This window comes from Prionailurus viverrinus, unplaced genomic scaffold, assembly GCF_022837055.1.
Source record: "Prionailurus viverrinus isolate Anna unplaced genomic scaffold, UM_Priviv_1.0 scaffold_52, whole genome shotgun sequence".
Classification (NCBI taxonomy): Eukaryota; Metazoa; Chordata; class Mammalia; order Carnivora; family Felidae; genus Prionailurus; species Prionailurus viverrinus.
The window spans coordinates 1,412,592-1,426,406 of record NW_025927615.1 but is presented as its reverse complement, the minus strand read 5'-3'; the positions used below and the strand labels follow the sequence as shown (position 1 = coordinate 1,426,406).

Here is a 13,815-nt window from a genome sequence, read left to right as displayed (position 1 = left end):
CCAGTTACACTTAACTGGAGATAGGGTGCTAGAAAGATCGTGGGTCAGCGCCCCTTCCACCTTGAGACAATGTTGAAGGCTGTTTCTTTTGTTTCACATAAATAACGTGAACAACAGCATGAATTGGAGTCTGTATGTCCTGATGAGCTTTCTTGTATTGGCTTTTGGATAAATGCTCAGACTAAATATGCTTTGATGAAAGAAAGCAGACATTTTTTCCTCTGTTTACAGGTCCCTTTATTCTTTTTTTTTTTGTATTGTGAACTATAGTACTCAGTAAAGTAAATCCTTGTGAAATTTCACTCCTCTAATGTTATTTTATTAGTGTAACTCTGACACTTTGCAGCTCAATCCACATAGCCTTAACATTTCCCTTCCTCATTACTATAGTATTAGTCTCCTCAAGGTCGTTTCTTTTCATGAATACTTACATAATCCCTTGTCAGATACATAAGGCAGATGATATATAAAGTACAGCACTTGAAAAATCCCACACATGCCTTGTAGAAAAGGACAGTGTGCTCTTCATGCTGACATTTACAGACATTATCTTAACTAAGCCATTCATATTTTAATTTTTAATCTGTGATGAATTGTCGTTTCCCATGATGTGTATTAGGAAACCCTTCTTTTAGTGTTGATTTCCAATGAATTGAGCCCTGACCTGTCCACAGTTGGCTGATTAAAAAGTATCCAAACAAAGCCTTCTGGTGCCTTCCTCAAGGCTCCCCTGAGTCCCAAGGGGTCACCTCTGTCATGTGGAAAGCCCTCTGTTTCTGGTAAGGGACCTGATTGTAGAAAGCAGTGCAAGATGTTGGAGGAAGGCACGGAGGTGTTTTGTTTTGTTTTGTTTTGTATGTTTTTATTTCCATGCAGTCTATGCAAACCGGAAAAAACCTCCATCCCTTCTTTGGTCTCTATCAAATGCAGAACCTGGTGCAGCTTCTGTGAGAAACAAGAATTCAGTCCCTACTATGGACACAGAGAAGGTCAAGGGAAATGATACAACAATTTTCAGTTGTAACTCTCTCTCTGGAATCTTTTATCTCTTTATACAGCACTCTCTCCTGGTGTTGTCTCTAGGTTGTACGTTCTGACATATATCTATGGCGTTATTTACTGTACAAAGAGTAAAACTCTTTCTCAAGAGCCTACAGGCCTCTCTGTTCTTAGCTTGTTTGTCATCTTTGGTGGTGCCTATAGAAGCCATAAGTGTTTGGAGGCTGAGGACCACAGGGAAGCCGCTGTGTGTTTGTGGAAATAACATGAGGAGGATGACATCTCACATGACACTTAGGTCTCCTGGCCTGCCTCACTTCTTCCAGACCTCCTTTCATGGGAATATTCCTGAAAACTGAAACAGTTTAATTGTTGTTATTTTACTCCTTTTCTGTACAGAGCTACTCATTAACCTGGTTAGAACATTGGTTGTCTAACTCACTAACTGAAAAACACGAAAAGTCCTACTTTCTGCGATATGCTTAGCAATTTTGAATGCTCTTAGTCAAAGGTTAATTTTTTCCAAATTTCATAATTCATCAGTTTTCCCATCTCTGGGAAATGTGCTTTTGCAGAGTCACTCCAGGGCTCTGTCCTGGACTTAAAGTCCATGCATTCTGCCCTTGAGCCACTGATGTCTGCAGGGCCCTCCTTCCTCCCAGGTTGTGGACACAACCAGCCCTCCAGAAACTTTGGGTTCATGGCTGGGCCACCAAGGGGTCAAGGTCTGGCTGTCCACATGCTTCCCAGGAGTGGTTGGAACAGCAATGCTGCAGTACAGGTCATCATGAGAAGCTTCTGTAAACAGGAGTCGCATACACTGTGATCAGGGCATGGGCTAAAAGATGACAGGAGAGAGGAGGACACAGGACATGTGGTGCCATGCTTCATGGACAGGGCTGCATAGAGCAGAAGGATGAGGGCCTGGGGAGAGGCAGAGAAAGAGACAGGCAGGGAGAGAGACAATGAGTCAGTGATGGGGGAACTGGGCATGTCTGAAGGAGTGAGAGGAAGAAACAGAGGGAGACGATAGAGAGAAGCAGTGACAAAGAGGAGGCAAGGAAGAAAGGATGGAGCTGGTCACAGTGTGTGGAGAGGGCGATGGGCCATCCAGGAGGGGCTCTGTGATGATGCTCTTAGTGTTGGAGGCAGAATGTGTAGGAACCCTGGGCATGACAGTTCCCTGAGTGCAAAGCTCCAACCTCACTGCGGCAACCTCTGTACAGGCCATTGCCCTTGAGAAGATGGGTGCCCCTCATTTTGCCTGGCGTGTTGGGGTCCTGTCTCTGTATCAGTCATGGAGATAAATGGCTTGAGGCAGCATGTGCAGCTTGTTAGCAGGTAAAGACCAGAGTGTGCCCCATGGCACCCTCGAATTATAGCTGTTAACCTGGGAAATGAGGGAGAATCCCTCACATCTATTAAGCAGAGGAACAGGGAGAGAGAGTCAGTGTCTCCTTTTAGTTGGGTTCTATCTCGGCTAGACCAATAAGGAAGGTCCTCTTCTGGAGGTTCCTCCTGATATCTGCTGGGTTTTGGGGACTTTCCCTTGTTGGGACACTTATTCTTTCTCATGTCCTTTCCCCTTGCAGTAGGATCATTGACCCCTTGCTAAGGAGGTTCTCGGCCTCCTCCCTTGCTGCTGGGCATATTTATGGTCTTATAAGCCCCCTGTTGTGATCTCCCTGAGACCCTCTGATATCAACCTATGTGGACCTGCATCTGGAGAGAACCTGCACCTGGCCGAGGGCACAATCTGGCCACAGGGCCTTGTGGGGGAGGGTTGTCTGGCACGGAGGGGAGGAAAATGGGTGGCTGCAGTGGCAGTGCCTTGGCTGGGGAGGCTGCAGCAGTGGCAGCAGTGGCAGCAGCCAGCCCGCTGGGGGAGGAGTTTCAAGCTCAGGGGAGGGGAGGGAAGCCTAAATTGTCATGAAGAGGGGAACATTAGGGGAGCAGTCTGTCGCTTCTTTGGCTCCCTGGGTGAGTCTCCGGGTAAAGCAGCCAAAACCTTTGCCTGGCTCTCCTTGCCCCATCCCGACTCCACAATTCTCCCGTGAGGCGGAGTCACAAAGACAGAGGGACAGGGGCGCCCCCTCCAATGAGGAGACCAGCCAGATGCTTGCCTGGCCATTTTCTGAAGGAACCCAGGTGACGCTCAGCCCCAGAGGTCCCAGCCTTGTAACACATGATCAGAAGCCATTCTTATATCACCACAGACCCAGTGCCATTCATTATGGAATCTCAGACAGGCCCACTCAGTCTCCATGGGCCCCTAGGGACCCCAAGGGTACCTGTCTGTGGAGCCACAGAAGCTTACTCAGCAGGCAAGCTAGACCGAATCGCACATTCACATTCACATACACACCAGATGTTATTATATTCCCTACCAGAGAATCCCTACCTGTGAGGCTTCTGAAGTCTTGGAGAGTAAACAGGTCCCCCTTCCACTCTTGTGAGCGGCCCTGACTAGATTGGCCCCAGCCTTACCGGTTCTGACCCTCGGGCCCAGTACCTCACCAGCCAAGTCTCCTCGTGTCCGGTGGGAATGCCGGTGAGGTGCTGGCCTGAATGGGACAGAGAAGGAGACTGCCGATATTTAGGCAGGTTGCTCACTCTACCTTATGATCCCTCATTCCGGTACCGCCTCGCTGTTCTCCCAAACTGGTGGCAACAATGAGCCAGCATGGTTGGGTTTCCTGCTCAGGGAACCAAATTTGTTATGGAACCAGGTTGGAACACTGGCGGAAAAACCAAGTGGCACTCAGAGATCTTGGGGGATTGGAGATTTATTTAACACAAGCGGGCTCAGAGGAGACCGTATGTCTCCAAAGATCTCAACCCCGATTGAGAGCAGGAAGGGTAATTTTTAGTTATCAGCCTCCGTATTTGTGTGTGTGTGTGTGGGGGGGGTGGTTAAATGTGCAGCAAACAAGGGAAGAAGAACCCGGAGGAGGGGGTCTCTAAGCTAGAGACCAGAGTTTGTTTTAGTTCAATCAGCCACCCTTAGTGTACCTTCTCCACTTCTCCAACAGAACTAGTTATGTGCAACATGATAGTGCATTGCTATTCTTACATCTACTGCTGATCTCTGGATTGCGGATTGTAAGTGAGAAGTTTAAAACACCACCCCTTTCTCTTACATGAAAAGAGAAATCTCTGTCTTCACCTAGCCTTCCTGTGATTGTGAAGACATGGCAATTATTATTTCAAGGCACAGTTATCTACCTATGAGTCTGATGGAACTTATTTCACACATCTTCATCCCTAAAGCACTTTTCATAGAAAATATTACCCATATAGAGGCAGGAAATTCATCACAGATGTGTAGCTCCCTCTAGGTATGCATTCTGACCTTGTCACATTTGTGTCATCAAACACATTGACACCGTGAAAAATAAGCTCTCAACATCAAGATGGTGACATTAGAGGATATGGTGTAAAAGGAATTTCATGTGTTCTCAATTAGAAATAAATTTTAATGGTGAAGGAGAAAGTTAAAGTATTGTCAAATTTTATTGACATATAGTAGACACACCATGTTGTATTAGTTTCAGGCGTATATCACCGTGATTCCGTGTGTATACAATATGCTCTCCATATACCTAGACAAGCGTAGCTATGATGTGAAAGCATGCAATATTTTCTTACAGGGTTGACTATATTCTATAACCTGTACATTGTATCCCAATGACATATTCATTTCATAGCTGGAAGCCTGTATCTCTTTCTCAAGGGTGTCAATTTTTTATTCAACCCATGTATTTTCATGGTAAATACCACTGCCTGTCGTTCATTCAGCATGTGTCAATTTGCAGTCTGTCTTTCTGGGAATGCTGCTTAAAGCATTACAAATTACATCATTGTATCAATAAATTCGGTTTCATTCCTTATTCAGTAAAAAGGAGAAGGAAAACATTTCTTTGTGTCTCAGGCCCTGTCACTAAGACCCTTCCCAATCTGGAGGACAGGCTTAACTGGACCAGCTACACCCTCAGTATCTCCAGCTGAGCGGCCATGGCTTTGAACATTGCAGGAATTCCCACGGCGGCCAGCAGAGGGCGCGCACACAGCACGCCCATGGAGGGGCCGGTCCTCTGCAGGCTCAGCGATAGCCAGAGAAGGCGCCCATTAGGCTTTTCTGATCCAGGGTGCCTCAGAGCTGGAAAGGCTTCCTTGCTCCTGAGGACCCAGTGCCTCAGAGTGTGGGCAAAGAGCCAGAGCTGGGTATCCATCAGGCTCCGCCCCCAGGCCTGGGGGAGACTCTGGAGGCTTCCCAGCCACTTGCAGTCTCCTCAGTGGTGGGGCTGAGTACTGGGGATGGGTGCTGGGCAGCTTCCAGGAAGCGCTGGATGGTCAGTGAGCAGCACAGTCCCTTGCATTCTCAGGGCTGTCCGTGGTTTTTTCCTCATTTCCCCTGCCGGTATGTGAACAAGATGTATTTCAGTCAAGGATGTGTGGATTCAGGGGGTCCCACGATGCCACGTCAGAGAGGCTGGGTTTTTTTTTGTTGTTGTTGTTCCAGATTCAAAATTGTTTTGGGGGAGAAATCCTGTCACAAATACGGAGGAACAGGAGTCGCTTTCACTTTGGAAGTAAAGACACCAAATGTTGACTCTCAGGACCTTCTAGAAGAATCAGCTGGGACCCACTCTTCCAAGTCCTGCTGGAAGCAGAGCCAGAGGTAAAAACACAATGTGCCCTCCACATCATACATGCTTTTATAATTTTCAGTGGGTATCTGTCCCCCAACAATGTTGTAGTCGCTGAAAACAACTGAAAACCTGACAGGTACTTTGTGTCAGGAACCTCCCGTTATTTGAATATTCAATATTATTCCTGCGTCAGAATTTGTTACAGTTATCCTTTCTTGTCTTCGTTGGAAGGAATCTCATCAATAATATCTTAAAAACATACTAGTTACCTTATGTCTTTTTCAGGTGAGATTTGGCATGTTTTTTAATTTCTCATGAACTCGTGAAAAACTGAAATACTTTTAAATTGATTGCAGTTTTTACTAAAAGCTGATTCACGCCATCCCTCTGAGACTGCTGCTGGTCAAAGAACTTACCAATGCCCCTTCTCAGTGTGGGAAAGATTGTACTAAGCAAGCATTGTGAGCCAAGTTTAGAAGAAAAAGCCTGAGCATAGTGTATCTCTATGAAAATTGATGCTTAGATCCCCTGTCTGATACATTTCCACTTTTTTTTATGTTTCTTTTTTGGCCCATTTTCTCATTCAGAGATTCGTAGACCTGCCTCAGTTTTACATTCACCACCCATTTTATTCTGGTGGACTTTTTTTTTGAGTACGTTGTTAGATTCTGTTTGCCAAATCTTGGTTGAGGACATTTGCATCTGTGTGCTTGAACGATACGGACCCATAGTTTTGTTTTTTCGTGGTGTCTTTATCTGGTTTTGGTATCAGGGTAATGCTGAATTAATTTGGATATTTTCTTTCCTGTTCTATTTTCTGGAATAGTTTGACAAGTATAGACATCAACTTTTCTTCAGATGTTTGATAGAATGTGCTTGTGAAGACGTCCGGTCCTGGACTGTTGTCTCTTAGGTGACATTTGATTACTGAATCTGTCTTCTTGCTAGTAAACCATCTGTTCAAATTTTTGATTTCATTCTGCTTCAGTTTTGGTAAGTTCCATGTTTCTAGGAATTGATCCATATAATCTGGTTTGTCCAGCTTGTTGGCATATAGTTTCTCATAATATTCTCTTACAATTGTTTGTATTTCTGTGGTGTTGGTTGTTCTCTGTCATTGTTATTTATAGGTGTCATTTCTGTTTTCTGATTAGTCTGGCTAGGGCTTATCAATTTCAATGTTCTTTTCATTGAAGCAGCTCCTAATTTCACTTACCTTGTTCTACTGTAGTTTTACCTTCTATATCACTTATTTCTCCTCTGCTTTTAATTATTTTCTTCATGCTGCTGTTTGGGGGTTTTGTTTGTTGTCCTTTGTCTGGCTTTTATAGTTATAAGGTTATGGAGTTTACTTCAGGGTATTTTGTTTTTTGTTTTTTCCTGAGGCAGACCTGTATTGCTATAAGCTTCCCTGTTAGAACTAGTTTTCTTGCTTTACAGAAGTTTGGATTGTTGTGTTTTCATTTTCATTTGTTTCCATGTTATTTCGATTTCATCTTTGATTTCTTGGTTGACCCATTGATTGTTTAGGAGCATGCTGTTTAACTTCCATGTTTTTGTGCCTTTTGCAGATTTTTTTTTTCTTGTTGGAGACTTCTACTTTCATAGCATTGTGGTCTGAAAAGACACATGGTATGACGTCGATTGGTTTGATTTTGTTTTGGCTTGTTTTATGACCTAATATTTTATTGAGTGTGGGGAATTTTCCATGTGCATGTGAAAAGAATGAGTATGGTGCTGTTTTAGGATGGAATGTCCTAAATATATCGGTTAAGTCCATCTGGTCTACTCTATCATTCAAAGTCACTACTTCCTTGTTGATTTTCTGATGGAATGATCTCTCCATGGGTATCATTGGAGTGTTAAAGTGCCCTACTATGATTGTATGACTATCAATACTTTAGGTTTTGACTGTTTTGTGTACTTGGATGCTCTCAGGTTGAGTGCGTATATGTTTACAATTGTTCTATCTTTTTTTGGATTGTACCTTTTATTATTATAGTGTCCTTCATTGTCTCTTGTTACAGTTTTCTTTTTAAATCTATTTTTTTCTGATATAGGTATGGCTACTGCAGTTTTCTTTTGATACTTTAGTTCTATAGTTAGCCTCTTGTAGGTAGAAGATAGATGGGTCCTATATTTTATTCATTCTATCACCCAGTGCCTTTTATTATGAAGAGAGAGTGCACAGGCATGGGATGGCAGGGTGGGGGAGTGGGGGAAGATAGAAGGAGAGCGAGAGAGAATGAGAGTGAGGATGTATCTTAAGCAAATCTCAAGCTCAGTGCAGAGCTCAGTTGGGACTCAATCCCAGGATCCTGGGATCATAGCCTGAGCCCAAATCAAGAGTCGAAATCTCAAGCGATGGAGCCATCCAGGTGCCCCTATCTGTCACCCAGTGCCTTTGATTTGAGCATGTATTCTGTTTCCGTTCAAAGTAATTGATAGACATACAGTTGTCCTTTTATTACTTGATGTTGGTTGTTTCTGAATCTGTCTGATCCTTTCTTCTCTTTCTCTTTTCTATGGTTTGCTGGGTTTATTTAGTAGTGCAGTTGAAATTGCTTGTCTTTATACTCTGCATATGTATTAGTGGTGTTTGATTTGTGGTTATTATTAGGTTTGTACCTAACCACTTCTGCATATAGAAGTCTATATTAAGTTGATAGTTGTTGAAGCTTGAACCAGTTCTTTACTCCTCTCCTCCCCGTGTTGTAGATATGTAGTGTCATATTTCAAAACCTTTCATATCGTGGATACCTTGGCTGATGTTTTACAGATATATTCATTTTTATTGCTTTTGCGTTTCGCACTTTAATACTGTCACTTTAGGTGTTTCTTTTCCACTTAAAGAGTCTCCTTTAACATTTCTTGCGGGGGTGGTTTGTGGCTTGTGAACTCGCTTAGTATTTATTTGGCAACCTCTTGATCTGTCCTTCCATCTGAATGATAGTGTGGATAGACTCTCTTTGGCTGCAGATGTTTTCCATTCAGCAACTTTACCATACCTGCTGCTCACTTACGGTTTCAAACTTTCTTCTGAAAAACATCCAGTGATAAACTTATGGGGTTTTTTCTTGTAGGTAACTGTCATCTTTTCTTTTCCTGCTGTTAAAATTTTTCTTGATCATGACATTTTGGGTTTTAATTACTACATGACTTGGTGTAGATCTGCTTCTGCTGAATATTTTGGGGGTTCTTTGTGCCTCCTGCTTCTGAATCTGTTTCCTTCCCCGATTGAAGGAAGTTTTCATCTATTGTGTCTTCAAATAAATTTTCTGGTTCCATTTGTCAGAATTCTCAGAATGAGAAATAGGACAGGAAAGACCTATTGAAGCTTCTCTGATGAGTCACTGGATTTGCATGCGTGGAGGATACATTCGGGACTCAAATGAACAACCTACCTTTAATTTCAAAGAACTAGAAAAAGACAACAATCTACGTCCAATGTTCTCAAAACGGAGAAAGGAATACATATGAGAGTGGAAACCAATGAAATAGAGACCATGAAATCAATAGAAAATAGGAAGAAGACCAACAGTGGGTTTTCGAAAGAGTGAAACAAAATTGTCAAGACTATACATAGACTATGCTAAGACAGAGAGACGACCCAATTCAAAATAACTATAAATAAAAGAGAAGACATTACACCTGATACCAAAGAAATATAAAGGAAACAAAGAGGCGACTATGTGCAAATTAGATGCCAGCAAACCACTTACCTAGAAGAAATGGATAGGTTCTTAGAAACACACAACCTACCAAGACTGTATTAGGAAGATATAGAAGGTTTGCACAGACCCATTAAAGGAAGACTGCATCAATACAAGAAGATAACCAATGCAAGTAAATTGAGTTAGTAATGGAAATTCTCTCAGGGAAGAAAAGCCCAGGAACAGGTGCATTCACTGGTGAATTTGAACAACCGTTGTAGAAGAAACTAACAGCAGTCCTCTCACTGATTAAAAAGGGATAAACACCTCCAAACTCATTTCATGAGACTGGAATACCCTGGTAGGAAGCCAGAAAAGGATACTACTTGAACAGAAAACTATAGGCCAGTATCCCCGTGATGAATATAGATGAATAATTCCCAATAATATACAAGCAAACCAAATTCAGCATCACCTTAAAAGGATCATTGACCGTGATGAAGGGCTTTTTTCCCTGTAAAGGAAGGATGTTTCAGAAATGCAAATCAATAAATGTGACTCCTCACATACTTGAATGAAAAAAAATCAACCAGAAACCAGAATCTTAAGTATAAATAGCAAAGGCAGGGTTACTAGAAGGGAGGTGGGCAGGGGGATGGGTTTAATGGGTGATGGGCTAAGGAGGGCGCTAGTAGTGAGGAACACTTGGTGTTGTATGTAAGTGATGGATGACTACATTCTATACCTGAAACTAACACTACACTGTATGTTAACCAACTGGAATTTAATTAAACACTTGAACAAATAAATTCTAAAGAAATACATAAATAAATTTAACCTAAAATAAATAAATACATTTTAAAAATTAAAAAGAAAACTCATGTGACGATGTCAATAGACACAGAAAAAACAAGTTCTGAGAAAATTTGGTATCCATTTGTGCTAAAAATCTCTTTAGAATTCTGTGTAGAAGGAACATATCTCAACATAAGAAAGGCCATGTATGTGAAGCCCACAGCTAACATCATACTCAATAGTGAGATTGTGAAAGATTTTCCTCTAAGATCAGGCACAAGACAAGGATGCCCTAGATATGTGAAGGGGATTGGTTGATGCAGGCTTCTGTTTATGGAATGAATAAATCACAGGTAGAAGACATAGCATAGGGAAAATAGAGAATGGTACTGGAGTGGTGATGCATGGTGAGAGACGATAGCTACACCTGTGTTAGCGTAGCAGCATGTATACACTTGTCCCATCACTATGTTGTTCATCTGAAACTAATGTAACACAGTGTGTCAGCTATTCCCAAATAACATGATTTTTTAAAAATAAGGTAAAGGAATGAAATAAAAAGTTTAATGTAAAAGAACCTGTTCCTATCTAATCAAGAAATGCAATAAAGTTCCAAAATAGAAAGTCACATATCAAATTCTGTAGCATTCCTATACACTAACCAAATTATCTAAGAGGGAAAGAAAACAATCCCATTTACAATAGCATCAAAACCAATAAAATTTATAGGAACAAATTTAGCTAAGGAAGTGAAAGACCTCTCTACAGAAAACTGTAAAACCTGTGTGCAGAAATGGAAGAAATTCAATTTGTATGAAAGAAACAGGAGACTCCGCCCACCAACTCCAGTTATACACCACAGCACAGGAGAAGTGCCCTGCAGGTCCTCACCACACCAGGGACTATCCAAAATGACCAAGCGGAAGAATTCCCCTCAGAAGAATCTCCAGGAAATAACAACAGCTAAGGAGCTGATCAAAAAGAATGTAAATAATATAACAGAAAGTGAATTTTAGAATAATAGTCATAAAATTAATCGCTGGGCTTGAAAACAGTATAGCTGGCACAAAAACAGACACATAGACCAATGGAATAGAATAGAAACCCCAGAACTAGACCCACAAACGTATGGCCAACTCATCTTTGACAAAGCAGGAAAGAACATCCAATGGATGTAAGTTTTATGCAATTAGAAACACATATCTTCAAATGTATTTGGAACCACAAAAAGACCCCAAGTAGCCAATGCAAGAAAGAACAAAACAGGTGGCATCACACTTCTTGATTTCAAGCTGCATTCTAACACAAAGAAATCAGTTATGTCATTGGCATAGGCACACACACACAAGACAATGGAATGGAAATTGAGAGCCCAAACTAAAGCCATGCATGCACAGTCAACTAGTATTTGACAAGGGAGTCAAGAATACTCAGTGGAGAAGAGTAGTCTCTTGAATAACTGGAGCTGGGAAAATTGGATAGTCACATGTATAAGATTAAAGCTTAGCACCTTATGTTACGTCACTCCAAGAATTAACTTGAAATGGATTAAAGATGTAAACGAATGATATGAAAACAAAATTCTTCCTCACCATTTCAGCTCTTATTATGCCAAGACGTAGCTGTTGAAGTGGTGAAGGGCTGGATAGAGAGTAGTCCTGGAAATAGAAGCCTGTGTGTGTGAAACAGACTTTCTTTAGTAGTCTGTAATTATCCCCCTGATGCTTTAAGAGTAGCCACTTCCTTCCCTACATTTTCAGGCACAGCTAGTACCATGCTTGCTGCCAGCAATGCACTGCTTTGTCTCCACAAATGCCTAGAAGCTCTAGGTTGGACCCATTGGGAAGGGTGGAGTTTTGTGGCAGTAATGCTGCCCTGTTGAAACCAGGTGGAGGGGAAGGAGAGAGGTGCCATTCCGGCTTCACTGGGGTTCAGGTATGTTAGTGTTGGTGTTGGATTTTTCACCTTTTACTCTAACACATCTCAAAAGTTTAATTTCTGTCCGGCATGTCAAAATGGCTTCCAGAACAGTTCCTCCTTTCTCAGAAGTGCCCTCCGTGTCATACCCCGTTGGGCTGCTCTTTATCACCATCCAGGGTCTTTGGGCCACCACCAACTTCTCCAACCTGGTGGCCTCTGGGACCTCACCCTCCACCTCCACCATCTGGAAAGATGATTGAAACAGTATGAGTTGACTTATAAAACACGTTTTGTCTTTTTACTTGTTGAGTGTTTGGAGAGGATGCAGTGATGGCACCACAGGGCTTTCAGGTTAGCCTGAGTGAGGACAGTGTAATGTGCTTCCAATTTCTCAGGAAATGAATGAAATGGGCAGTCGTTTCCACCCAGTGAGCTGGGCAACACATGTCTCTGAGAAGGAAAGAGGCCTTATACATGCTGACTCCCTAGGATGTAGCTTGTACAGAGACCATGTGCTGGGCTCTCTGAGGGATGAAACACACCCCTAACTTTATTTCTAGCTAGTTGAGACCTGAACTGTTCACAGATGCTTGATTAGTTATAAAAACTCCTGAACCAGGGCCATGTAGACCTTCCTCAAAGGACAGGATCAGATCTCCCTCTTGTCCTCAAGGGTCACCTGAGGCACCTGAAAAACCCTCTGCCCCTAGTACGGGACATGAGAATGTGAAAGAGTTGAATATAATGAAACCTGTTGCGGATGGTTTGTTTTTCTTGCACACAGTCTATGCAAGTCAGAATCAACTTCCATCCCCCTCCATCTTTTATGAGACCTAGGACATGGTGCAACTCCCATGGGGAATATCAGTTGTGTCTCTACCATGGATGCAGAGAAAGACAAGGTAAATTCTGTTGCCTATTTCAGTTGCAATGCTTTCTGGAAAATTTATCTGACCTTGTCTGGTTTTCTATGCCCTCTGGTATTTTTACTGTTTGATTTACATCCTCACAAGCCTCCAGACTTCTCCAGTTTAAGATCATCATGTTAGCTAGTGCCTCTGGACGCCACAAGTGTGTGGAGGTGGAGGACCACGTGGCTATCACTTTGTGTTTGTGGAAATAACTTGAGGAGAATGACACTTCACTGCACCCTCAAGTCTTCTGGAGCATGGGACACCTTTCTCACTTTCTTTGCATGGGATTATCCTGATTATTTTCATTTTTTTTCCTATTTCAGAGTAGGCCATGAATTTGTTCAGAATGTCTGCTATGAGCCTCGTGACTGGAAAAGATAACAACACTTTCCAACATTATATTGTGTGCTTTGTGCAGTGTTGAGGGTTCTTAGTTAAATTTCAGAACTCATTACTGGTCCTTCTGTGTTGGTCAATGTGCAATAGAGAAGTTCTCCCAAGCTTTGCGCAGTGGCAGTATCATAGCCAATGAGGTTTATCCGAGGCACGATTATTGCTCATCGAGAATTTCTCCAGTTGTCCCCTAGGTGGAAATACTCTGAATTTTCAGAAGCGGCATGTGTAATCGAAAATGTACGTGGAACTTCAGTCGTGAAGGGAGAGAATCAGTGATTACCTGCAGGGCCAGTAACTCACAGAGTTCTTCAGTTGTATTTATATGAGCAGGTTCAATTGTGTCCCAGGAACAGTTGCAACTGGTACTTTGTCTCATGATGCCTTATGGGAGTTTTACACCTGAAATTGAGACATGTTTCTGTTCATTCTTTTACGTAGAATTTCTACCTCCCTTTTACAATGGGACAAAATAGCTCTGCAATTCAT

General features: G+C 42.3%; 1 pseudogene; it reads left to right on the top strand.

The window, feature by feature from the left end:
* The first annotated feature begins 13,432 nt into the window (after nt 1-13,432).
* LOC125159595 (uncharacterized) lies at nt 13,433-13,585 on the top strand (annotated as a pseudogene).
* The last annotated feature ends 230 nt before the right edge of the window (nt 13,586-13,815 follow it).